Genomic DNA, 27,834 nt, shown 5'->3' on the forward strand with positions numbered 1-27,834 from the left:
AATTTATTTTGTTCCTCTATTTGTAATTTTGGTAGTTCAGTTTTAGTTTAAAAATTCATCTATTTTGCCTTCTTTCCCTTCTTTTTCATTTTGGTATAATTGTTCATAGAATTCTCTGAAGTTTTCATTAATCTCCGTTAGATTATATGTGATTTGTTTGTCTTTTTTCCTTGATGCCAATACCATTCTCTTAGTTTGTTCTGTCTTAAGCTGCCATGCTAGAATTTTGTGCGTTTTTTCTCCTAGTTCATAATATTTCTGTTTTGTCTTCATTATGTTCTTCTCCACCTTATATGTTTGTAGTGTTTCATATTTTATTTTTTTATCTGCCAATTCTCTTCTTTTAGTTGTGTCTTCCTTCATTGCTAATTCTTTTTCTATATTTACTATTTCCCTTTCCAACTGCTCTGTTTCCTGATTATAGTCCTTCTTCATCTTGGTTACATAACTTATTATTTGCCCTCTGATGAACGCTTTCATTGCGTCCCATAGTATAAACTTATCTTCCACTGATTCCGTATTTATTTCAAAGTACATTTTAATTTGTCTTTCAATGAATTCTCTAAATTCCTGCCTTTTAAGTAGAATGGAGTTTAATCTCCATCTATACATTCTTGGGGGGATGTCCTCTAACTCTATTGTCAATATCAAGGGTGAGTGGTCCGATAATATTCTAGCTTTATATTCTGTTTTTCTTACTCTGTCTTGCATACGAGCTGATAACAAAAATAGGTCTATTCTTGAGTATGTTTTATGTCTACCCGAATAATATGAATATTCCTTTTCCTTTGGGTGTTTTTTCCTCCATATATCCAAAAGTTGCATTTCTTCCATCGATTTAATTATAAATTTGGTTACTTTGTTCTTTCTGTTAATTTTTTTCCCAGTTTTATCCATGTTTGAATCCAAATTAAGGTTGAAATCCCATCCTATTAGTATGTTCCCTTGCGTGTCTTCTATCTTCAAAAAAATATCTTGCATAAATTTTTGATCTTCTTCGTTAGGTGAATATACATTGAGTAAATTCCAAAACTCTGAATATATCTGACATTTTATCATTACATATCTCCCTGCTGGATCTATTATTTCCTCTTCTATTTTAATTGGTACATTTTTACTGATTAATATATTTACTCCTCTAGCTTTTGAATTATATGACGCTGCTGTTACATGTCCTACCCAATCTCTCTTTAATTTATTGTGCTCCATTTCAGTTAAATGTGTTTCTTGCACGAATGCTATATCAATTTTTTCTTTTTTCAGTAAATTTAGCAGTTTCTTCCTTTTAATTTGGTTATGTATTCCGTTAATATTTAAAGTCATATAGTTCAACGTAGCCATTTCATACTTTGTTTATCTTTCCTTTCCATTTCCTCATCATCACCTTTCCTTCTTATCCATTTCTGCTTTCTTGTTTTGAACACTTTATAAGACAACATTTCTAAAACATCAAACATTTCCCTTATTCTCCTATCTAAAATTTCTTTAACCCCACTATCCCCTCCCCTTCCTGAGTTGCCCTTTATCCCTTGTTGGGCAACCACATCTCCCCTCTCCATTTGGATTTGCGAATTCACTCGCAAGCGTCAACTGATTTTGCAGTGACCGTAACTCCTCCCCACCCAGTCCCCCTCAGAAAAGATTTCAATTTTCATATATAACAAAGGTCACTCTCTTAATTCCCTCCTTACTTCCTCTCTTCCCTTTCTTTCCCTTATTAATTCTTATCTATACTCTATATATTTTCCTTTAAATACGGATACACTCATGTACCCACATATATACACACACACACACACACACACACACACACACACACACACACACACACACACACACACACACATATATATATACCCATATACACACATACATATAGTTCGTGGTCATTTTTACTTTCGTTACATGTCTTCATCTCTCTGCCTGTTTTGTAGCTGTTCTGCAAATTTTCGTGCTTCCTCCGGATCCGAGAATAGTCTGTTTTGCTGCCCTGGAATAACTATTTTAAGTACCGCTGGGTACTTTAGCATAAATTTATATCCTTTTTTCCATAGGATCGCTTTTGCTGTATTAAACTCCTTTCTCTTCTTCAGGAGTTCAAAACTTATGTCTGGATAGAAAAAAAATTTTTGACCTTTGTATTCCAGTGGCTTTTTGTCTTCTCTCATTTTCTTCATTGCTTTCTCCAATATATTTTCTCTTGTTGTATATCTTAAGAATTTTACTAAAATGAATCTTGGTTTTTGTTGTGGCTGTGGTTTCGGGGCTTATGTTCTATGTGCCCTTTCTATTTCCATTTCTTCCTGTAATTCTGGTCTTCCTAGGACCCTGGGGATCCAATCTTTTATAAATTCTCTTATATTCTTGCCTTCTTCATCTTCCTTAAGGCCCACTATCTTTATATTATTTCTTCTATTATAATTTTCCATTATATCTATCTTCTGAGCTAACAGCTCTTGTGTCTCTTTAACTTTTTTATTAGATTCTTCTAATTTCTTTTTTAAGTCCTCTACTTCCATTTCTACGATTGTTTCTCGTTCTTCCACCTTGTCCACTCTTTTTCCTATATCTGACATGACCATCTCTAATCTATTCATTTTTTCTTCTGAACTTTTAATTCTTCTTTTTATTTCACTAAATTCTTGTAATTGCCATTCTTTTACTGATTCCATATATTCTTTAAAAAAAAATATCCATTGTCTTGCCTTTTCCTTCTTCTTCCATTTCTCTATGTTCTTCTTCTTCTTCTTCCTCTGGGTTGGTCATCTGTTGTTTCCTTGTTTTCTTTTTACTCTCTTCTTTCTTGTTCTCGTTGTTTTCTATGTTCTCTTCCTGTTGTTGTGTTGCAGCTGTCATCCTCAGCTGTGGAGATCGACTCCTCAGCTGGTCCCCCCTCCCATCAGTGTTTTTTTTTTCATGCGCATCGCGCATGCGCGGCTGCGCACTTTTACTTGGCCCTGCGAGCCATTTTTGTAGTCCCGAGCTCGGGACTTCAACTGACCTTAGGGAGCGGGCTTCTCTCTCCGCGGCGGGCCTCCTCGGACAGGTAAGGCCTTTACCTTCTTCATCCGACATTCTTTCTTCTTCTCTTCTTCCCGTTGCTTTCGACTTTTCTTTCTTCGCTGCCATTTTCTTCCCACCTTTACTTTCACTTTGTTTTAATTTTTATGTTTGTGCCTTTGCGTTTTGTGTGTTTTTTTTAAACTTTTCCGGAGAGGGCTGGAGTTCCCTGACTGGCCACTACTCCATCACGTGACTCCTCCTCCTGGATAACCTGGTCGATGGGAATTGGGGGAACCCTCCGCTGGTTGGAATCGTTCCCTCAAGCAAAGACGTGACTGGGGTGGTCGGAGGTTGATGATCTCAGTCACAGGACATTTCTGCAGGAGTTCTTCAGATGACCTTGTACGTCCAACCATCTTCATCTGCTTCACTGACTGTCCTTCAGTGGTAAGGTCAGTGGTGGGAATGTTCATCGCTCCGATAATGAGGCAGCCTGCACCGCAATGTGGCACAACCTGGATAATTCCCAGGGTTGGGCTGGTGGGGGACGAGTAACGTTCACACCACACACGTGACGGGCAATGATGGGGCAGTCCCTGCCGTACAACGGCATTACTGAATCCTCCACTGGAAATATCTTGGCGTTACCAATGACCACACATACAAACAAAATGCTGGAGAAACTCAGCTGGTCAAACAGTGTCCTTCATGTAGCAACGTACATTACTGATGTTTCGGGATTGAGCTCTTGACTGGGGCACTTGTGGCCATGAATGTCCTCATACAGTTCCATCAGCAAACAGACGATAATGCCCTGGTTAAGTGAATAACATCGTCAGGGTACTTGCTGTTTTCTTCTGGTTGGTGTTGAAAAGCAATGTGAAAACTCCAGTAATATGGCGTGCTGAAAGCTAACATTCTGGATTGTCAGATGTCATATATCTATTACTCAGTGTGTGATCAATGTTTGGTGAACGAGGTTAGTGGATGGGGAAGGAGGAAGGGGACCAGGGCTGTGGTGAGTGGGAAGGGAGGATGGTGAGTCAGATGCCAGGTCCTCGGGGTCTCTGAATGATTGGTGTTCTATTTTGCCCCAAGATGAGGAAGCATTGCCCTATTTTCAGAGATTTCTGAAAATGTTCAACATAACAGCTGCAAACAGTAGCCCAGACATAGTATTTATTCTCCAGGCCCAATCACACCACCTGGAGACAACATCACTCTCACATAATCGATATTTCATTGGAAGACCAGTTGAAGGCTCAGGAGCCCCACCCCTCTTCCAAGCCCCCAGGCATGGTTCCTGCCCTGGAGGTGGACAATAACATCAAAGTAAACACCAGAACTCCATACGATCTGGGCTTTCCCACCCACAACCTGGAGAAATAAAACCACGTGTTAAAGGTGACAAGTGCAGATGTTGTTCTGATGCCCAAACACCGAAAAAAATCACAACCCCAAACTCTCCACTTGGAGACAGAAGTCCCAGTACAAAGACCAGGGGTGCAGTGCTGCGGAGCTCACTGGATCATTTCTCTGTTACCTCTGTAAAAAAGGGATCAACTTCTCCACGAATGAAGGAAGTGTGATTATAGATTTGAGAGAACATAACTCTCCCGACAAATTTTAGAATTTAAGTCAAATACTTTCCATTTGGTGTTAGTGAATCAGGACTGGTGGCGAGGCCAGACTGCAAGTTGAGGGACTGATTGGCCCTGGACTCCAATGTGCGTGAGCGAGGACACGGCGGTCCCGCTGATTCTCACAAGACTGACACGGAGAGGGATGTCGCCATCTGGTGGGGCCGCACGGTAAGGTCCCGGGAGTGGAGGCTCCGATATCCCGTCTCGTACACCTTTATTAATTCAGCTGAGCTCACCATTTGCAGAATGGATCAAACCAATAATGGTTCAGTTCAAAATGAGCCCGCAAGTAGAAACTACATTGTATTCCTCAGCAGATGTCAGAGGGGCCTCCTCTGCAGATAATTAGTGAGAGCAACCGAACAATACTTTGTCATATTATTAAATTAGGTTATGTTTCATGGTCCCAGTTATACTCTGAAATGTAGCGTCACTATAATGTCTTAACTATCTGTGGAGCTCTGGAAATCATATTTCTTTCATCATGGTTTAGTGCTTGACATTATAAGAAGCTCTATTCATACAGACATGTGACACCCAATTTGTGTCTCTGCTTATTTTATGGACTGGGCAATTTCCTGGCCACATTCATGTAATCTAATGAGCAGGGACACAAATTGGGTGTGACATGCACAGAGAGAGGATATAGGAAATGTCAGCTCCAGCACCTAGAACATTAGCACTGCACCCCTGGCAAAGACCATCCAGTCCTTCTGTCCCAGGGCTACTCCAGGCACCCAATCCATCTCTTTTCTCCCTGCGTACAGTTCTAAGTCCCAGCCTTTCATTCTCCTCTGTGACGTGGGTGTTGACAAGTCCAGTGGGCGAGTCTCTGTGCTTCCTCTGGGCGAAGATGCTCCCACGGTGCTGCAGGGCAGGGAGGTCCTGGACGGAGAGCCAAGATTCCCTGTCAGGACAGGGTGGTCCTTCCCTGTACCTCTCTACCCATTAGAGAGTCACGTCTGGCCTGCAGAGCCACTCGTGTTTCCCAGCGCTTCGGAGCTACAGTGTCACCCAACCCTTGAATGGCATCTCTGTCATTGCACATTAGGTCAGCACATGCGCACCAGGGTAAAACACAAACATCTGCAGACACCGTGGTTGAAGTACAAACACGATGTTGGGGAAACTCAGCAAGTCAAACAGTGCCCTTTACATAGCAAAGACAAAGATACATGGAGCCACGTGATGCAAGGGGTAGACACGAATCCCACAGCTCCAGAAATAATGTGAGAACAGTCGGAAAATAACCAGAAGAACGATAGAAAAGTGGCCCTGGAAGAAGATTATAGGGATTGGAAAGAAAGAAAAAAAGACGATCCGGAAAGAAATAGCAACCTCAGTGCATGACGAAGATCAGGAGGCAGGACCTGTTCGAGGCACCCACGAGAAAAGAACGACTTATCTGAATGAGCTGCTAAGCTGGAAGACATCGGGACCTGGTCATCGGTAGGGCCCTGGGAAAAGTACAGGCATTGCTATGGGATTTGGCACATCGAGGGTGAGACCCGCAGGTGGCCACAGGAATGGGCCGAGAAAGGCGGTGACAGGGAGGAGGCCTTGCCTGCAACCCTGGAACAGCCCCACGAACAGCGGAGGTGATGAGATGACAGAATTGAGAGTAGCTGCGGCGGCAGCAATAGCAGCAATGGAAGAGGTGGGGGTGAGAGCAGGCTGAAGGTGGTGGGGCAGGAGAGGTCATGGAGGTGGGTGACCCTGATCCTGCACCGAGCAGCAGGGATGGAGGAACAGGCATCATCGTTGGAACAGCCTTGCCTGCAACCCGGGTGCAGCAGAGGCGTCGATGATAGTGGGGAGAGCAGCGACAACAGCAGTGGCGGCAGCACGTCGGGAAGCAGCATGAGGAGTGACACGGACGGAGAGGGGGAGAGCAGTCGACCAGGAGGCCCGTCGGCACAGGCAGGAGAGAGGAAGAGAACGGGAAGGAGGGAGGAAGGGGGCTTGGAGCCCTCCATGAAAAGCATCAGGAAGGTGATGGAGGCAGCGGTCGAGGCCTCCGAGAAAAGGTTTTAAAAGAATTGACATTAGAGACGGGAACTCAGGAGGGCCATGGGGGATGTGTCTGGAAGGGTGAATATGGTGGAGCGGAGGGTTGATAGGAAGGAGGGCAGTGTAGAAACATTAGAGAATTATTGAGATGCAGGGGGTAACGGACAGGTAAAGGATTCTGGACAAGCTAGATATGCTATAAATTTATAATAGGATAAATAATATAAAAACTGTAGGGCTTCAGGAGATGGAAGGGAAAGGCCCTTTGTGTTTTTTAAAGGGTAGATCCCTGAGATATTGGGAGTAGAAGTGGGGGGGGGGGTGGGGGGGGGGAAGGAATTTCGATGGGGGAGGGAACTTCGGGGGGGAGAGAGAGGAACTTCGGGGGGGGAGAGAGAGGAACTTCGGGGGGGAGAGAGCGGAACTTTGGTGTGGGGAGAGAGGAACTTCAGGGGGGGGAGAGAGGAAATTCGGGGGGGGGTGGAAGGAGAGAACCAGGTGGAAGGGGCCTATCAGTCGACCTTCACTAAGCCAGGGCAGGATCCTCAAAGCTCTGGAGATACCAAGAAAGGATACTGCGCACAGTGGCGGGGGTATGAAGCAAAGAGGGGGCCTGTTAGGGGGACAAAGTTCTTTTTTTTTAACCCCGGGTTATGTGTAAGACTGGTAAAAGGACAAAAGGAATTTGTTACAGCAAAAAAAAATTAAATAAGGTATTGGTTTTTTATTGCTATATCCAGCAAATTTCAAGCTGTTTCTGCCTTGGGAAGGAGGTGGGGGGGGGGGGGGGGAAGAGAGGGTCATTGGCCAGGGTGAGGAACACACTGGAGGATTATGGGAAGGCCTCAGGGTATAAGGTACATTTGGACAAAGACATGATCAAGCCTTTAATGAAAGGGGATTATACGCCCTGCCAAAAGGGATGCCAAATCAAGTGGGCGCAGGAAGGCATTAAAAACCTGGGGATAAAAGAGAAGAAAGACTTATGCAAGGTAGAGAAGCTAAATTATCTCCCTTCACTTCGGAAGATTGAGGAGCACTTGGTTAAATTGAAAATCTGCCCTCAGCGTTGGTGGGAAGAGTTCACTGTGTAAAAATGAAGGTGATGTCAAGACTACAATATCTTTATCAAACACTGCCCATTTCGTTGCCCCCAATACTTCTTCAAAATGTTCAATGGGTGTGTCGAGAACTTTTTGTGGAATGGTAAGCTGTCTAGAGTCTCCATGGAAAAGTTGGCATGGAAATGTAAACTGGGGACTTAAAACTGCCAGATTAAAAAAAAATACCAGTGGGCGTCCCAGCGAGGTTTATTGCCTCATTTTTTTTGAGGGGGGTACCCCTTCTTGGGCCCAAATTGTGATAGGGGAAAAGATAGCAGTGGGACATTAAATTAATTTTAAAAACAGGTATCCCCATAATAAAATGTGTGCCAGACGTGGCAAAGAATAAATCGATGTATTAGATTGAGGGTGGGGTTACCTCCCAAAATGCCCTCGACCCAGAACAATTTAATACCCATGACTCTGGACAATAAGATCCTGGACACCTGGTGCCGGAAGGGGATCAGATGCATCGAGGATTGTTACTAACAAGGGCAGCTCACGTCATTCGAGCAGTTGAGGACTACGTACGAGTTATCAAATAGGACATTCTTCTGCTTTCTGCAATTAAGATCTTTCCTAAGGGACACTGGGACCAACAATGACTCTGTCTGACTGTATAGACCTGGAGACTCTAATTCAAAAGGGGATTGTGTGTAAATTTATCTCTAGGATGTATTCCATAATCCAAAGTAAAGGTCTGAAGCCGGGCTTACATCGGACAAGGGAAAGAAGGCAGTCGGACTTGGGCATTACAATTGTGGAACGATGGTGGGAAGATTTGTGTTGGAATAGCCTGACGGGAATTGTTAATGCCAGACACATGCTGATACAATATCATTTCTTACATCATTTATACCTCACACTGATAAAATTACACAAGTCAAAGGCAGAAAACTTACCTTCGTGGATGGTCCAAGGCAGTGACTCCAATCCCTCTCCAAGGTAGTGCCAGGGGTGAGGCACACCGCTCCACCTCATGTATAGATACATCAGCAGCTAGGGGCAGTCTGATTATGTCATGATGATGCTGTCAGCTCACTTCTCTCTCTCCCACTCCCTCACCCCTCTTCCTCCATAACCCCCTGATGATCAGGGGGTGGCCAGGGAGGGCTGCGACAGCCCCGCCGGCTACTCTGGCTTTCGGCACCTCACCTCACCAGGCCACCAGCCTTCGGGGCTGCTCGTCAGCGCCAGCAGCTCAACCCTACCCATAATCCCCCACACTGCTGGAAACATAAAATGCAGAGCAGTTCCAGCTGTGTGGGGGATTATGGGTAGGGAAGACAGCCATTGCTCCACCGTGTATCTATGACGGGCGGCGCTATGGCACCAGACACCCTGCCACCAGCGGCTCCAGACGATTCATCGAGGCGCCGTCCTGCATAAAAGCAGTGCTGGAGCAGCCTTTTAGGGCTGATCCACAAGCAGGGGTTTAAAATTTTTATCCGCATTTGAAGCCGGCCTCAAAGCAGAGGCCCACATAAAAACACCTACTTCTGTTTGACTGAATGAGTTTTCCCAGCTTTGTGTTTTTACAGCGCAGACCCGACAGGAGATCATCAGCGGTCAGTTTAACCAGTGCTTCCCTCACTGATATGACAGAGTTGCCAACTCACAAACCCACCACCTCATTCAGCACAAGCTTCACAATAACAGGAACGGATTTTACTCCGCATCAGTTACATGGTTCCAAATGAGTCCGTTCCAATTTCTTTAAAACACCCCTGTACAAATTTAATCAGATCACTTTGCAGCAACTACTTAGCAGGCGAGTGTGTCGACCGGACACACTGCCGAGGATTCCCTGTTACCCCAGCATATTAACACATTCTGCAAACCAGGGCAGAAAACAGAGAACTGCTGGCATTGAAAGAGTTAAACCCTTCAGCTCCCACCATCCAATATAAAATGCACGCAGCGATGACATTTCAAAACACAGATTCTTTTGGAAAGATTAAGTAGTCATGGGTGTTAAAATGTCAGTCACGACAAGGGTGAGAATCTGGAATTTGTGCAGTGTTGAAAGCAACATTCGAGAGGATTCAATCACTCGAGACTAATATTCAAACCTATTCTTACCTGCAGGGTCTCAATTGTTTAAGATTGTGTTGTGACCAGAACTCACTCAATTCAGCCAGAGAGGAGCAGGCACATTCACCAGTTCCACCTGCACAGCACACAGCATTTTAGCCTACGTGTCAGTGTTTGCAGTTGCTCGGGAACTTCCTGAAACCAAGGCGTGGTGTGCACTATGGGTGGATTAGGCAGGTTCCAGCCTTTCACTATCCCTGCCCTGAGGAACAGGGGGCAGTGGCGGGTGGAAATTGTGTGCCCATGACTCAAGCCCCCAGGAGAAGCATGCCAAAGCATTCACCAGCTTTGATGTGAGAGGACTTTTGACTCAGGCAAAAGAGATATTTCCCTAATCCAGTCGTGTCAGATCCACTGCATCCACTCCACGGAGCAGTCAGGGGAATCTCGGGGCATATCAAGGAACGACAAGACTGGGATTCGCAGCATGGCCCCGAGGGAGATGCTTATGGTTTCCTGTGCAAGGCTGGAGAGTGAGAAGACTCCCGATTGGGTCAAGATGGGGTTGGCATTTTGGGGACTAATCAAGAAAATCATCCCCACCACCCCGGCTGATTCCCACTGAAACATAATCAGCACATGTACAGATCTGCCAAGGCATCTCAAACTAACCCTCCTTCCACACTGGAGTAAAGGAGACTGAGGGGTAGGGAGAGAGAGAGTCAAGGGAGAGGGTTAACAGAAAATGGAAAGGTCGATATTGGTGCCATCTGGTTGGAGAGCATCCTCTGTTTGGCAAGATCGTGGACAGGCTTGTTAGCATGGCAATAGCGTGTGGAATTAAAATGGCTGTCCACTGGGAAGTCCTTGTTGTTGCAGCAGACAAAGTGAAGGTGAAACAATCTCCTGGCCTGCGTCCAATCTCCGATATAGAGGTGACCACAGCGGGAGCATCGGATGTAGTAGGCGGCCCCTGCAGATTCACACTGGGAAGGACTGTTTGTGGCCCCGAATGAAGGAGGAGGTGTGGGCGCAAGTGGAGCATCTCCTGCAGTCACAGGGGTAGGTCCCAAGGGGACGATTGGTGGGGAGGGAGGAGTGGGTGAGGGAATTGTGGAGGGAGTGATCTCTACAGAAAGCAGAGAGAGGAGGTGAGGGGAAGGAGTATCTGGGTGGTGGGGGGGAGGGAGTATCTAAGTAGTGGGATCCCATTGTAGGTGGCAGGAAGTGGCATGAAAAGGAAATATTGGAATGAGTGGGCTGTGCACAGATCCTCTCTAACCAGTCTCAAGATCACAAGACAAAGAAACAGAAGCAGGACACTAGGCCCATCGAGTCTGTTCCGTAAAACTACACTAAGCTACTCTACACTAGTTCCAATTTCCGGCCTTTTCCCCATATCCCTCGATGCCCTCACTAATGAGATACTTGTCCATTTCTTGTTTAAATACTCCCAGTGATCTGGCTTCCACTGCTGTATGCAGCAGCGAGTTCCACAGATCCACGACCCTCTGGCTAAAGAAGTTCTTACTGATCTCTGTTTTATATGGATAACCTCTAATTTTCAGATTATGACCCACCAAGGGAAACATCTTACCCGCATCCACCCTATCTAAACCTTTCAAACTACGAAATGCTTCTACGAGATCTCCTCTCATTCTCCTCTACTCCAACAAATACAACCCAAGAGATGCCAAACACTCCTCATGCGTTAGCCCCTGCATTCCGGGAATCATCCTCGTAAATTGTCTCTGCCCCCTCTCCAACATCACATCCTTTCTGAGATAGGGGGCCCAAAATTGCACACAGTTTTCCAAAAGAGGTCTCACCAAGACCCATAGAGCCTCATCAACACCTCTTTACTCTTATACACAGTCCTGACAATGTCAGCAAAAACCTTCATTCGAGGGGAAGTCCAGTGTCCCCCAAGGCTAGCTCAGCCTTCACCCTCTTGCACCAAATTTTCAGTAGGGACACCTTACTTGGTGTGAATCTGGAGGTTTGCTCTCATTTTGTAAATTGTGTGGCCCTCGCGTGAGCAGGAAGTGGATTTCAGATACCTGAACATCATTTACAAACAGCTCATGTCCAATGGTTCCAATGATCAACAACACCCAGTACTTCTAAATACTGATCCCACTGCTTCATTCCTTCAGGTAATTTGGAAATCGTGAAACCATGGCTCCTGAAGTGATTGAAGCACAAGGTTCTGGGAATAAAATGGTTATCACATGAGGAGCGTTTGACACCTCTTGGCTTGTGCTCGTTGGAATTTGGGAGAATTGGTGGGGGGAGGGGGTGGGGTCTCATTGAAACATTTCAAATTCTGAAAGGCGTGGAAAAAGTAGTTTCCCACGGTGGGAGAGTCCAGGGCAAGAGGGCACAACTTCAGGATTGAAGGGCATCCACGTAGAACAGAGAAGCGGAGGGATTTCTTCAGCCAGCCTGTGGTGAATCTGTGGAATTTGTTGCCACAGGCGACAAGGTCAGATCTTTGGGTGTATTTAAGGCATAGATTGACAGGTTCTTGATTAGCCAGGCATCAAAGGTTATGGGGAGAGGCCGGGCAGTGGGGCTGAGTGGGGAAATGGATCAGCTTGCGATGGAATGGTGGGGCAGACTCGATGGGCTGAATGGCCGATTTCTGCTCGTCTGTCCTATGATCTTATAACAGAACAGCCGTTCTCAACAGGGGCTACATTTTTATGATTTTATGTAGTTGGTAGGAGAGAAGTAAAGAGGAACACATCTAAACAACAGCTTCACAGAGATCGGGGAGGGGCCATAAACTTTGAGCAGTGTCAAGGGGACCATAACCAAAAAAAGGCTGAGAATGGCTGTAACAGAGAAATGGCCCAGCTGGCAGCAACACACAAACTCCGGCTTAAACATGTCGCCGAGATGGATTTTTTTTAACCAGAATTTTTCCATTGCTATGTCCTTTTTAAACCAAATGAAACAAGACTTAACATTTCAGTTAAACTGAAGATGAGGTGAATTATAACAATTGCATTGTTTAACATACTGATATTTTATGGAGTGGTGCACATTTTGACAAGAGGACAGTCAGGTTTGGACATGAAAGGCATCAATACTTCGACTACATCCTGGCTGAATTGCTTCTCACCTCTGCCCCAGTTGCCATATCAGAATTTGACTGTATCAGTCCATCTGTTTGAGACTGTGAGGGGATTGGACCAATGGGAGGGTTCAAGCTGGGAGGGGAGGCAGCAAGGCGAGCAGTTTGAAGGAGCAGGGGTGCAATGACTGTGGAAAACACACTACCCCAGAGGAAGAAGCAGTGGAGATCGCGTCAGGGTGTTCGTGAAGGTCTGGGGAAATAAAAGAAGCTGCACACTGTTCAGTTCTGGTCTTTGAGACCTCCTGGGAGCCCCTGTTCCACTCACTTCCAGTATAAGTGAAGAGGCTGTGTTCCAAATGCACTGTTCAAAGTCCATCAGCAGTAATAGTGAGTAACAATTTCAACCCAGAACATGCGCATTGACAACTTTAAAAACTCATAAAACAAGAAAACCATTTACTGGTCAAACTTCGTCCCCTTGAACAGAGAGGCTCGTTCAGAGTTACCCACGTCGGTGGACCTGGAGTCAGATACGAGCCAGACTGGGCAAGGAACCAGGTGGCTTTTCATGGCCACATTATTGATGCTGACTTTCAGTTCGAGATGTATTTAGATTCAGATTTCAGATTTATTATTAGAGTACAGACGTGACATCACATACAACCCTGAGTTGAGGAGTCTGATGGTGGAGGGGTGGCAGCTGGTCCTGAACCTGGTGGGGCAAGTCTTAAATTCCACAGCTGGCATGGTGAAATTCAAATTTATGCATGTGGTCCTCGTGTCACTACATCACCATCCTGTAACTTCCCCCATCAGATCATCTGACAGTAACTTTCACTTCATACCGGTGGATTCTTTCCAGGACATTCTCCAGTCGACAACCTGCCTACATCAGCTCTGCAACTCTCCTGCGCCTTCACCTTCCTCAACCCGGACGTTATCCAATCCCAGCGTTAGCCGCCTGCTCCTTGCCGGCTCATGGTCCACACAGGCTTGCTCATCTCTCGACGAGATGAACTGGTTGTCAGTCAGAAATTTAATGATAGCCTGGGACCATCGTGACACCTCACATGTCCCCAGACAGACAGGAGAATGGTTGGTTAACTTCCCCTTCCCAATAAACAGCAGAGGTGACAGGTTGTAAATGTGTACAGAAGTTGGCCATAAAAATGGACAACCCCTTCCACCAACAAATCCAAGGACACTTGCAATCTCATTAGAACCGATTGTACAATATTCCAGAAATTGACCTTGACAATAATTAAAAATATAAACTCCATGCAGGGTGCCTAGCATGTACAAATGCAAACATTTAATAGTAGCTAAAATGTGTTGCAGAGTAAATTTTATTTATTTTTACTAATTTACCAATCATATCTCAAGCGGAGGAAGTAGGGTAGTGTGGAGCCAATTTAAAATGCAGCATCTTATCCCCAACACTCACTGAAGGATTTCAATCTGACAGATTTGTGAACTGGCAGATCAACTTAAAGCAAAAGCTGCAAATTATTGACATTTGTACTGGCTTAACTCGAGGGAAAATATTTTAGAAAAACTCAAATATCTTGACAACATGCAAATTGCAGTTTTCTACAGAAGACTGAATGATCTGGAAAGCAAGGGAGGGCTTGTTACGGAACATTTTTAGAAATGTGTCAATGTGGTAATGGATCAGATTTATTCCAACTCTTGACACAACTGTCAGCAAGTTATTCATCTGTGGGGTGTGGCGCCATTGTGAGGTGCGGCGGGCGTTGTGGGGTACGGCGGGCGTGGTGGCGGGGTGCGGTTCGGCGTGGCGGCGGGGTGCGGCGTCCGTGGCGGGGTGCGGAGTCCGTTGCAGGGTGCGGAGTCCGTTGCGGCGGGGTGCGGCGTCCGTTGCGGGGTGCGGCGTCCGTTGCGGGGTGCGGAGTCCGTTGCGGGGTGCGGAGTCCGTTGCGGGGTGCGGCGTCCGTTGCGGGGTGCGGCGTCCGTTGCGGGGTGCGGAGTCCGTTGCGGGGTGCGGAGTCCGTTGCGGGGTGCGGAGTCCGTTGCGGGGTGCGGAGTCCGTTGCGGGGTGCGGAGTCCGTTGCGGGATGCAGTGGGTCATTGTGAGCTGCCACCTCTACCAGACGATACGTGCTCGTCAGGAACAGGCTCCCTCCCAGTACCATCAAGTTAAAGCAGCACATCGACACGAGGGAGGGCCTGTCTGTGGCAGATTTCTGGACAAAACACTAATTGCTGCATCAAAAGGCAACAGTTAGAGAAACCACTTGTTTCAAGCAAAGTCATACTAGACTTCACGAAGCACACATTGTTCTCAAATCCAGATGGGCCAGTTCAGGTCCACGAAAAGATCTGTCCACACTAATGAAACATCACATTCCTTCTTGCACTAACTGAATATTCATATATCTATACTTTTATATTTATTCTCCATTATTTGTCTTGGCACACAGTGCCAATTTAACATACACCATGGTAATTGTCTACCTGTGTGGCTGCAGCAAGCAAGAATTCCACTGCATCTGTACATTGCAATCATGTTCACAACAATAAACTCTCGTTATTACTGAAAACTTTTGCCTCTGTCTGCCATGTTTCACTGCTCCGATTCACCAATCGCACCCGGGACCCTGTCCCACCCAATCCCTCACGGGACCCTGTTCCATTCCCTCAAGGAACCCTGTCCCACCCAATCCCTCAAGGGACCCTGCTCCACCCTCCCAATCCCTCACGGGACCTATTTATATGGTTCTCCATAAAATGGCAACCTTTCATTTTGTCCCAGACCCACTGAGCTGCTCCGGCAGAATCTGGAGTCTCATTTATTACTTGTGCTGCATTTTCATGCTTCATACATCTTGAACTCATTGGCCCAATTATTTTAGTCACTCACCACTGCACATCACAAGCGAATCAGGTGGGTAAACTTCAAAAAACATTTTACTGAGCAGGATCAAAGTAACTGATCACTGGAGTGAAACACGCAGGTTTGCAGTTGCTGTGGTCGTGGTAAAAACACAGAGATGCTGGAGAGCGGTCTCGCGGCGTCCACAGGAGGTTAAGTTGTATGACCGATATTTTTTAAAACAAAAATAGACTGTTCACAATAAACTATTTACAAAAGGAAAAGTCTCTTCCCATCTTTAGTGTCTCCATACACTCCTGTACTGCACAATGTTACACTACCACCACCCCTGTGGCCCCTTGTCGTTTCTCCCCCTCTGTTGTTTGAGGGACTTCCCTGTGGTCTCAGCCCCTCAGTGCCCGGTAATAGGAGGACTCTAGTCTGTGGCCCTTCCCCTCAGCGCCCTCGTGTTGGCTGCACCCAGCCTCAGTGCGTCCCTCACCTGCAGCCTGGCTTGTACCTGTTGGCAGTGTACGTAACCAATGTTTGAGGCCTGAACCCTTCGACAAGGTATGAGTCCAGCAGGTGCCTGAACAGAGGTGGAAAGAGGAGGGAAGAAAGGCCAGGAGAGGGGGTACAGGCCAAGGCAAAGGGCAATGATTGAACATAGATTGGAGGATGGGAGAGGGGTGTGAGAATTGATGGAGGGGGAAAGGGGTGTGAGAATTGATGGAGGGAGGGAGAGGGGTGTGAGAATTGATGGAGGGAGGGAGAGGGGTGTGAGAATTAATGGAGGGGAAGAGGGGTGTGAGAATTGATGGAGGGGGAGGGGTGTGAGAATTGATGGAAGGGGAAGGGGTGTGAGAATTGATGGAGGGAGGGAGAGGGGTGTGAGAATTGATGGAGGGAGGGAGAGGGGTGTGAGAATTAATGGAGGGGAAGAGGGGTGTGAGAATTGATGGAGGGGGAGGGGTGTGAGAATTGATGGAAGGGGAAGGGGTGTGAGAATTGATGGAAGGGAAAAGGGGTGTGAGAATTGATGGAGGGGGAGAGGGGTGTGAGAATTGTTCGAGGGGGGAGAGGGGTGTGAGGATTGATGGAGGGGGAGAGGGGTGTGAGGATTGATGGAGAGGGGAGAGGGGTGTGAGGATTGATGGAGAGGGGAGAGGGGTGTGAGGATTGATAGAGGGATGTGAGGATTGATGGAGGGGGAGAGGGGTGTGAGAATTGTTTGAGGAGGAAGAGGGGTGTGAGGATTGATCGAGGGGGAGAGGGGTGTGAGGATTGATCGAGGGGGAGAGGGGTGTGAGGATTGATCGAGGGGGAGAGGGGTGTGAGAATTGATCGAGGGGTGTGAGAATTGATCAAGGGGGAGAGGGGTGTGTTGATCAGGGGAGGGGTCTGAGAATTGATCGAGGGGGGAGAGGTGGTTCTGTGAATGAAGAGCTGTGGGAAAGGAGAATGGGGGAAGGGGTGAGAGGTTTAAACAGAAACTGGAGAGGTTGATGTTAATGCCATCTGGTTGGAATGTCCCCAGACAGAATAAAACCTAACCCAGAGGAAGGGCTTCCCTGCTGATTAAATCAGGTCAAAGTTATAGACACTTTCATAACCCCACCAGCTCGTAACTAAAAAGCAATGGTAATGTCAGTGCTGAACACTTCCTACCTCAAGATAATGAGAAAACACGTCCCCTTTGTAGTACTTTCCAAATCCAGATCTGGCTACGCAGCCAAGCCCAGTGATTTCCCTTGGTCACACAATGCCCGTTTCATCCAGAATTGGTGGCTGCAGAGAGAAGGTAACAGAATGTCAAAACACCACCCACCAACTAAAGACGGGCTTCCCTGTGCACCGAAACTAGGAGCAGGGAAGATCAATTTAAATCAAACATCAGCTTCCAGAAAGCCCAAACACAAGGCACCGTTATGAACCACAGTCACTGGAGCCTTCCCTAACAAGCATCAGCTGCTTATCATGTGGTTCTGAACACAACCAGGGGCCTTCCTTCAGCACACGCCATCCAATTAAACACCAAAGCCTCTGCTCCAGGTCATAACTAAAGGACTGGCCTGCTTGAAGCACTGACTCTAAACCACACAGAACTATCCAACGGTGCTGAAGAAATCCCCAGTTTTATTATGCCCAGACATATCAACGGTCCAAAACAACTCAGGCGCCAACACATTCCCCACTTCATGGTACAAGAAGGTGAGAGTACGAAGGTGGAAGCCTTGTAACATCTGGGACAATGGCAACAGACTGACACTTCGACCAACCAATCCAAAATGTCCATATACAGTAACCCACTGTCATGGCCGCATTTCCCTTTCCTGAGTTAGCAAACCCTTCATCCATTTCAGAAAAAGGAGGGGTCTCCAAACAAAAAAATGCCACATTGGGGAGGCTTTTAACTTTTTCGTTATGCAACATGTTTGTGCTGTCTTCAGTGAAGAGGTTGTAACCCATTAAATTTTGATCAGTGAAGTTGTTAGACAATTTCAGTAAATGTGATTGATTAGTAACACGGAAAAATCAAATGTTTGACAAAAACAAAGTGTTGCAGTCCAAGTCAGTGTGAAGAGAAATGCCAGTTAATATTTCAGGTCAATGACTTTCATGAACACACATTATTTTCATATTTTCAGTTCTGTAAATGTTTGCTTTTTAAAAATGTAGATACTTTTTATTTGCAAAAATCAATTTTCAAAGTTCTTGATCAAAACTGGACGATGAATCGAGAGGATTTAATTTTTTTTAACATTTAGACATACAGCACGGTAAACAGGCCCTTCGGCCCATGAGTCCGCACCACACAATTTACACCCAATTAACCTACAACCCCATGGTATATTCTGGGAAGAAACCAGAGCCCCCAGGGAAAACCCTCTCAGACACACAGAGAACATACAAACTTCTTACAGACAGCGCGGGATTCGAACCCCAGCCCCAGATGCTGGCGCTGTAACAGCGCTGCACTAACCTCCACATCAACCATGTCCCAAGTTAACTGTATGTCACTGGAAACGAACGCTGAGTTTGTTCAGGAGAATTATGCATGAAGGTATAAATTGGCCTGGTTCACAGGACAGAAAGAAGCGGAGAATCTTTGCTTTGTTTGGCACTTTCTGGTTTTCCTGAAGTTTCAGTCACCCAATTATCACCTCAAATAACATTTAAAATATTTAAGCAAATAGTATCTGAGATAAATCACTTGAACTTGGATGCCCTGAGGCAACACATTCTCCAGGTAAATGGCCAACAAATTAAACCCCAGTTCTGCACAAACTCAGCATTTGTCGAACAAACAGGAAATATTCACAATGAGAATCACGTAAATATAGTGGCTGCTGACCGTGAACCCTCTGATGGCAGGTCGTCGAGCAGAACAGTACCAGGTTCTCATTCTGGTCACTGCCTGGCCTGCTGTCTTCTCCAGCAGAAGTAAAATATGAAAGTCTACAGACAAGTTCTTTTAATTCCTTTTAAATTTAAATGTAGGCATGCAGCATGGTAACAGACCTTTCCAGCCCACGACCCCATGCCCCCAATTACACCCAGTTGACGAACCGGAGCCCCCCAAGGAAACTCATGCAGACATGGAGAGAACGTGCAAACTCGTTGCAGACAGCATGGGATTCGAACCCCAGTCTGATCACTAGCACTGTAACAGTATTGCACTATCCGCCACACCAACCGTGCCCCATTGTCATCTGATTGTGCAAGTACAAAATGACGAAACAGCATTCTCTGGTCCTCGGTGCAAAACATAACAGAGCAGTTCCCTTGGTCGTTCAGCATTCTCCCTGCCCGTGGGAAGAAGCTGTTCCTCAGCCTGATCCTCCTGTATCTCTTCCCCAATGGGTGCTCCTGAAAGGTGCTGTGTGCAGGAGGGAAGGGGTCCTCGGTGATTTTGCGCGCCCTCTTCAGACAATGATCCCTGGAGATCCCCGCAATGTGGGGAGGGACATTCCAGTGATCCTCTCGGCCACTCTTAAGATCCTATGAATTGACCTCGTTCCATTTCTCCGTACCCACACCGTGACACACCTGGCCAGGACACTCTCAATAGTGCTCCTATTGAAGGCTGACAGAATGGTGGCCGGTAGTCGTGCCCGCTTCAGTCATCTCAGGACGTGCAGTCGCTGCTGTGCCTTCCTGCCAAGTGAGGAGATGCTGAGTGTCCATGATAAGTGAACTCCAAGGAACTTGGTGTCTCCACACTCTCTACTACAGAGTTGTCGATGTGTAGTGGAGGGTGGTCGTCCCTGGTCCTCCTGAAGCCCACGATCATCTCCTTTGTCTTGTCCATGTTGAGACTCAGGTTGTTCCTCTCGCACCATTTGACGAGATTTTCCACCTCTTTTCTGTAGTGCGACTCGATGTTGTGGCTGATGAGGCCGACGACTGTGGTGTCGTTTCCAAACTTGTGGGAGCTGGATATGGTGATGCCAACGTGGGTCAGTAGCATGAACAGGAAGGAACTGGTCAGCTGAGCACACAGCCCTGAGGTGCACCAGTGCTCAGCGGGACGGTGCTTGACATTCTGCTACTGACCCAGACAGACAGTGATCTTTCCGTTAAGAAGCTCAAGATCCAATTACAGAGAGGGATTGAGTCCCAGCGAGGACAGCTTCTCCACCAGCCTCCGGGGAATGAGACTGGCACATACAGCACAATGCCCTCCACAATGCTGCGACAACAACACTTTTTTCCTTTATTAGCCCCTGTGCTCCAGAATTTTCAATTTGTAATCAAACAATTCACATGTAATTAATTAAAGGTTATTTGTTTACATTTTGGTTTGACCATGTAGAAATTACAGCTCTTCTTATACATTGTCCCCTCATTCCAGGGCACCATAATGTTTGGAACATTTGGTTTCACAGGTGTTTGTGAGTACTCAAATATGTTTAATTGCTTCATAAGAGAACTAGGAGGGCTTCTAAACTTTTGATCACCTTTGGAATCTGTTGTTGCCATTTTTCAACACACGGACCTGAGTTGTGCCAATAAAAGTCAAATGAGCCATTATGAGGCTGAAAAACAAGAATAAAAAAAAAGAGACATCGCCCAAACTTTAGGATGACCAAAATCAAGAAACATAGAAGATAGGAGCAGGAGTAGGTCATTCGACTCTTCGAGCCTGCTCCGCCATTCAACGAGATCATGGCTGATCTTAAAGTTCAGTACCCCGTCCCCGCCTTCTCTCATCGTTAAAAAGAAAAAGAGCACTTGGTATTCCAAGGAAGACCCCCACTGATGATGACAGAAGAATTCTCATTATAATGAAGAAAAATCCCCAACACGTCTGACAGATCAGAAACGCTCTTCAGGAGGCAGGTGTAGATATGGCCTGAGGTGAGAAGCACTGAAACTTTACTCCTTAACCACTCCGTTAATGATCGCTACCTATCACATCCAAGCCAGTTGCAGAAAACACAAGGTTACTGGAAACCAAAGGCAGCATCTGTCTGGTAACCTTCCCTAATACAACAAAGTCCACATACAAACGGATTATTTCAAAATAGTGCTTCCCTTTTGGAAGAAACATTCCTTCCTGTTCAACATCAGTAAAAGGAAGCTCCACGGCTGTAATCTGCTGATTGCATACACATCACACACCATTCCTGTCTCAGTGCCAGATCTGGAGCAGGACAGTTTACAGCAGCTAATCTCCTGAATCCAGCCCATTCCTTTCTCAACTGACAAGTTCCAAAAACTCAGCTTCCCCGACGATTCCCAAGCACCTTGTTTAGGACATGTTCACGCATCCAGGGGTAGGACCTGCCTCCATGAGAAGGGCATGGGCACGGAAACTTCAACTCAGTGTCTATGAATGGGCGAGGCTCTTCATGTAGGGATCAAAGCACTGGTACAAGAAGCAGCAAATCCACCCAATGTCATCCACCTGCATCAAAGACAGTAGCGTGGCCAATTGCGCCATCAATGACACCTGGCCTTTGATCTGCAACAAATGTTGCAACAGGATAGTGCAAATCTAATTTAAATTTTCAAATTAAAGATTCAGCCCCTTCTGGCCTCCCAAATGTCCCAATTATCCTACAGTCCCTGTACGTTTAATCTAAATATAAAAGAGGATAATAAAGGTTTGTTCAGATATGTAAAGAGTAAAAAAGACTGGAAAATTACACTGGAGAAATGGTAATGGGGATCATGGATGGAAGGAAGGAAGGAAGGAAGGAGCCCAAGTTCACTCAAGACCACAGTCATACATCCAGCATTGCAGAATTCACTCCAAGGTACCTGATGCCTCCTTCAAACCTTTGACGTGCTCCTCGATCGGGAGAGTCGGTGCCACAGGTCACAGGAAGCAGTAAACAATTCTCTTTCTTCTGGCCCAACGCTCATTGTCTCCATGGATCATCAAATTGTGTAGGTCAGGAGTGAGAAAAGCCCTTTCATTCAATATTTATAATGAATAAAAATGCCTGTATAAATTTATAATGAGTTTACCTGGTGCAAAGTGGTTAACAGGGTCGCATTAGTAAGTGACCATGCACAACTCCAGGTTTTACAACACAGAATCTTCTCCAAATCACTCAGCGCCTTACTTCAAAGAGACGTTGCTGATCTTGCTCTGCAGGGATTCAAATCCTGGACCCCCCACCCCCCCCCAACACACACACTGATATTGTGGGGCAGCTGGTCTAGGACTGCAGTGGATTAACACGACCACTCACCAGTTTGTCGCCAAGGATGATGAGCATGGTCAATCATCGCTAGGCTTGTCTACACTGTCTGCATCCTGAAAGGTCTCGCAGCCCCCACAGTGGGTAAAGATATATAACGGACGTTTCAAGCCTGAGCCCTTACTTCAAGGTATGAGCAAAAATGCAGACAGACGTCTGAATAAAAAGGAGCAGGGGGAGGAGCGCAGGCTGAGGGCGATAATTGGACATGGGTAGGGGAACAGGTGGGAATTGATCTGTGGTTCTGTGAATGAAGAGCTGGAGGAAAGGAGACCAAGCGAAAGGGAGACAGAGCGAGAAGAAAGGAGAAGGGGAGAGGCGAGGGGGGGGGGAGGGGCTATGGACACTGTGAGACCTGCTGAGTTCCTCCAGCAGTTCTGCGTTTTTACAACAATCAGTGACCGCAGATTTTTGTGTTTCATCCTCTCCAACGAGCAACCTACAGTCACAGCTTGAGTGGATTAACCTGAAAACCGAACCACAAACAAACTTACCTGTACAGTCCCACAGCCACACCAAGCCCCAGCTTTAGCCCAGACTTGTTTTCAGGACACATCCATCTGTTTTGTCACTTCCTTCGTAACAATGTGCCGTCACACACCATTTTTGACATTGTAATTTACGAGGCTGGAGGTCAAGCAGAGCCCAAAGCAAAAGGTGCGGCCAGTCCCCCTCCAATGACTACAGCGTGAACTGGAGCCTTCAGTACTGACTGCCAGGCCACGCTGCCCCCTCGGAGTAAAGGTCCATCTGCTACTCAACTTGGCTCTGCAGCCAACTTGCCACCCCTTTCACTCTTATTGCCGCCCACCACAGATGTCTGCAATGCCACACCTTTGCAAAATAACCCTTTGAAAGTGCCAGGTTAGGTGTGAAATCTGAGGCAGGGTGAGCGAGAGGAGATCTGGAAAGTGTGGCAACTCACATTTATGCAGCATTGATAGCGACGTTAAAAACAACAATTGCAAAACGGCAATGAAAAAAAGCAGAAGCAAGGCTAGAAACACCCAGAAAAATAAAGAACCAACCAACAAACTGGTGTGTGGAAATAATGATACCGCGAAAGAGTTCAATCGTGGTATTAAATCTGACAGCTTGGTTTGGGAATTCGACTGCCCAGGAATGTAGAAGGCTGCCAAAGGAAGCAAACATAGCCAGGTCCATTACAGGCTCTGACCTCCATTGCACACACCTGTGTGAGGCGCTGGTCACAACCTCTTCTCACTGCTCCCTGCAGGCAGTACCTGTAGGTTCTTTCCACCAGTTTTAGGGCCTTGTTACACACATCCTGGACTCTCGATATTATTGCAAGGCAACCTTTTTCCCCACTCAGGACTACTGTGACTATCCCTTTTATTTAATGTATCTTTTTAACTCAATTAAGGATTCCATTGTAGTTTTCCTTACTCTTTAACTGCAACAAGTAAAATTTATTAGTGCTTTTGTACAATGAGTACGAGAGTAAACTGCAAACTGGAAAACTTACATTTGGCGTACTCCAGACTGTTACAGTTCAGTTGGATTTAAAATTAATTGGTATAATTCAGCAAACTCCATTTCAAATCAAATGATTTTAGAACAAATTTGGCATCAGATCATTTTGAGGTTCAGATTTATGTATTTCTGCAGAGAATTTCTGCCACAATATTTATTGACTAATCTCCAATAAACGTGGACAATTATCATTTACAGAAACTTTCAATACCAAAATTTGCTTTCAAAGTACATTCTATAGGCAGGTTTGCCTTTTAAACACAGTTGACTGTGTTCCCACAATGGGGTGAACTGCCGAGAAATCCATAGGTAGAAATGCTCAGGCAATGTTTCAGGTAGGGGCCTTGTGATCAATAAAGGATTGAATATTTTACAACAGTACAACCTTCTCCACAACGATATATTACATTACACTGAGTGCCGTCTGGTTACTGATTCCCCCAGTCCAGCCGTGCCATCTGGTTACCGATTCCCCCGGTCCAGCTGTGCTGTCTGGTTACCGATTCCCCCGGTCGAGCCGTGCCATCTGGTTACTGATTCCCCTGGTCCAGCCGTGCCATTTGGTGAACTATTCCCCCGGTCCAGCCGTGCCGTCTGGTTATCAAATCTCCCTGCACCAACTGTGCTGTCTGGTTACCAATTCCCCCTGTTCCAGCCATGCCATTTGGTTACCGATTCCCCAGATCCAGCCGTGCCGTCTATTTCCGATTCCCCCTGCTCCTGCCATGCCATCTGGTTACCGAATCTTCCAGTCCAGCCGTGCTGTCTGGTTACCGATTCCCCAGGTCCAGCCATGCCGTCTGGTTACCGAATCTCCCGGTCCAGCCGTGCCATCTGGTTACCGATTCCCCCAGTCCAGCCGTGCCGTCTGGTTACCGATTCCACCGATGCCGCTTGGTGAACGATTCCCCAGGTCTAGCCAAGCCGTCTGGTGAACTATTACCCCCGGTCCAACCGTGCCATCTGGTTACTGATCTCCCCAGTCCAATCGTGCCATCTGGTGACTGATTCCTCCCGGTACAACCGTGCCATCTGGTGACTGATTCCCCCGGTCCAGCCGTGCCATCTGGTGAATGATTCCTCCGGTCAAGCCGTCCTGTCTGGTTACCGATTACCCCAGTCCAGCTGTCCTATCTGGTTACCAATTCCCTCGGTCCAGCCAACCCGTCTGGTTACCAATTCCCCCGGTCCAGCCTTCCCGTCTGGTTACCAATTCCCCCGGTCCAGCCATGCCGTCTGTTACCGTTCCCCCGGTCCAGCCTTCCCGTCTGGTTACCAATTCCCCCAGTCCAGCCATCCCGTCTGGTTACCAATTCCCCCTGTCCAGCCATCCCGTCTGGTTACCGATTCCCCCAGTCCAGCCATCCCGTCTGGTTACCAATTCCCCCGGTCCAGCCATGCCGTCTGTTACCGTTCCCCCGGTCCATCCATCCCATCTGGTTACCGATTCCCCCAGTCCAGCCATCCCGTCTGGTTACCAATTCCCCCGGTCCAGCCATCCCGTCTGTTACCGTTCCCCCGGTCCAGCCATCCCGTCTGGTTACTGATTCCATCGGACCAGCCATTCCGTCTGGTTACCGATTCCCCCGGTCCAGCCATGCCGTCTGTTACCGTTACCCCGGTCCAGCCATGCCGTCTGTTACCGTTCCCCCGGTCCAGCCATGCCGTCTGTTACCGTTCCCCCGGTCCAGCCATGCCGTCTGTTACCGTTCCCCCGGTCCAGCCATGCCGTCTGTTACCGTTCCCCCGGTCCAGCCATGCCGTCTGTTACTGTTCCCCCGGTCCAGCCATGCCGTCTGTTACCGTTCCCCCGGTCCAGCCATGCCGTCTGTTACCGTTCCCCCGGTCCAGCCATGCCGTCTGTTACCGTTCCCCCGGTCCAGCCATGCCATCTGTTAAGGTTCCCCTGGACCAGCCATGCCGTCTGTTACCGTTCCCCCGGTCCAGCCATCCCGTCTGGTTACCAATTCCCCCAGTCCAGCCATCCCGTCTGGTTACCGATTCCCCCAGTACAGCCATCCCGTCTGTTACCGTTCCCCCGGTCCAGCCATCCCGTCTGGTTACCAATACCCTCGGTCCAGCCATCCAGTCTGGTTACTGATTCCATCGGTCCAGCCATCCCGTCTGGTTACCAATTCCCCCGGTCCAGCCATGCCGTCTGTTACCGTTCCCCCGGTCCAGCCATCCCATCTGGTTACCAATTCTCCCGGTCCAGCCATCCCGTCAGGTTACCAATTCCCCCAGTCCAGCCATCCCGTCGGGTTACCAATTCCCCCAGGCCCGCCATCCCGTCTGGTTACCGATTCCCCCAGTCCAGCTATCCCGTCTGGTTACCGATTCCCCCAGTCCAGCCATCCCTTCAGGTTACCAATTCCCCCGGTCCAGCCATGCCGTCTGTTACCGTTACCCCGGTCCAGCCATCCCGTCTGGTTACCAATTCCCTCAGTCCAGCCATCCCGTCTGGTTACCGATTCCCCCAGTCCAGCCATCCCGTCTGGTTACCAATTCTCCCGGTCCAGCCATGCCGTCTGTTACCGTTCACCCCGGTCCAGCCATGCCGTCTGTTACCGTTCCCCCGGTCCAGCCATCCCGTCTGGTTACCAATTCCCCCAGTCCAGCCATCCCGTCTGGTTACCGATTCCCCCAGTCCAGCCATCCCGTCTGGTTACCAATTCCCCCAGCCCAGCCATCCCGTCAGGTTACCAATTCCCCCGGTCCAGCCATGCCGTCTGTTACCGTTACCCCGGTCCAGCCATGCCGTCTGTTACCGTTCCCCCGGTCCAGCCATCCCGTCTGGTTACCAATTCCCCCAGTCCAGCCATCCCGTCTGGTTACCGATTCCCCCAGTACAGCCATCCCGTCTGTTACCGTTCCCCCGGTCCAGCCATCCCGTCTGGTTACCGATTCCCCCAGTCCAGCCATGCCGTCTGGTTACCGTTCCCCCGGTCCAGCCTTCCCGTCTGGTTACCAATTCCCCCAGTCCAGCCATTCCGTCTGGTTACCAATTCCCCCAGTCCAGCCATCCCGTCTGGTTACCAATTCCCCCTGTCCAGCCATCCCGTCTGGTTACCGATTCCCCCAGTCCAGCCATCCCGTCTGGTTACCAATTCCCCCGGTCCAGCCATGCCGTCTGTTACCGTTCCCCCGGTCCATCCATCCCATCTGGTTACCGATTCCCCCAGTCCAGCCATCCCGTCTGGTTACCAATTCCCCCGGTCCAGCCATCCCGTCTGTTACCGTTCCCCCGGTCCAGCCATCCCGTCTGGTTACTGATTCCATCGGACCAGCCATTCCATCTGGTTACCGATTCCCCCGGTCCAGCCATGCCGTCTGTTACCGTTACCCCGGTCCAGCCATGCCGTCTGTTACCGTTCCCCCGGTCCAGCCATGCCGTCTGTTACCGTTCCCCCGGTCCAGCCATGCCGTCTGTTACCGTTCCCCCGGTCCAGCCATGCCGTCTGTTACCGTTCCCCCGGTCCAGCCATGCCGTCTGTTACCGTTCCCCCGGTCCAGCCATGCCGTCTGTTACCGTTCCCCCGGTCCAGCCATGCCGTCTGTTACTGTTCCCCCGGTCCAGCCATGCCGTCTGTTACCGTTCCCCCGGTCCAGCCATGCCATCTGTTAAGGTTCCCCTGGACCAGCCATGCCGTCTGTTACCGTTCCCCCGGTCCAGCCATCCCGTCTGGTTACCAATACCCTCGGTCCAGCCATCCAGTCTGGTTACTGATTCCATCGGTCCAGCCATCCCGTCTGGTTACCAATTCCCCCGGTCCAGCCATGCCGTCTGTGACCGTTCCCCCGGTCCAGCCATCCCATCTGGTTACCAATTCTCCCGGTCCAGCCATCCCGTCAGGTTACCAATTCCCCCAGTCCAGCCATCCCGTCGGGTTACCAATTCCCCCAGGCCCGCCATCCCGTC

The 27,834-nt window shown here is 48.0% G+C and overlaps 1 protein-coding gene across 4 annotated transcripts in view; it reads right to left on the minus strand.

The window, feature by feature from the left end:
- Nucleotides 1-27,834, minus strand: part of rab27a (RAB27A, member RAS oncogene family) — a 141,660-nt gene that overhangs the window by 60,291 nt on the left and 53,535 nt on the right. For 2 of the 4 annotated variants that reach the window (XM_069910636.1, XM_069910639.1), the window contains exon 2: nt 17,377-17,496. The gene's annotated coding sequence lies outside the window, so the exon portion shown is untranslated. Of the gene's footprint in view, nt 1-9,841; nt 9,972-17,376; nt 17,497-22,915; nt 23,086-27,834 lie in introns of those variants that run through there. The other 2 variants (XM_069910638.1, XM_069910640.1) reach the window with 2 other exon arrangements.

Source organism: Narcine bancroftii, chromosome 14 (genome assembly GCF_036971445.1).
Source record: "Narcine bancroftii isolate sNarBan1 chromosome 14, sNarBan1.hap1, whole genome shotgun sequence".
Classification (NCBI taxonomy): domain Eukaryota; kingdom Metazoa; phylum Chordata; class Chondrichthyes; order Torpediniformes; family Narcinidae; genus Narcine; species Narcine bancroftii.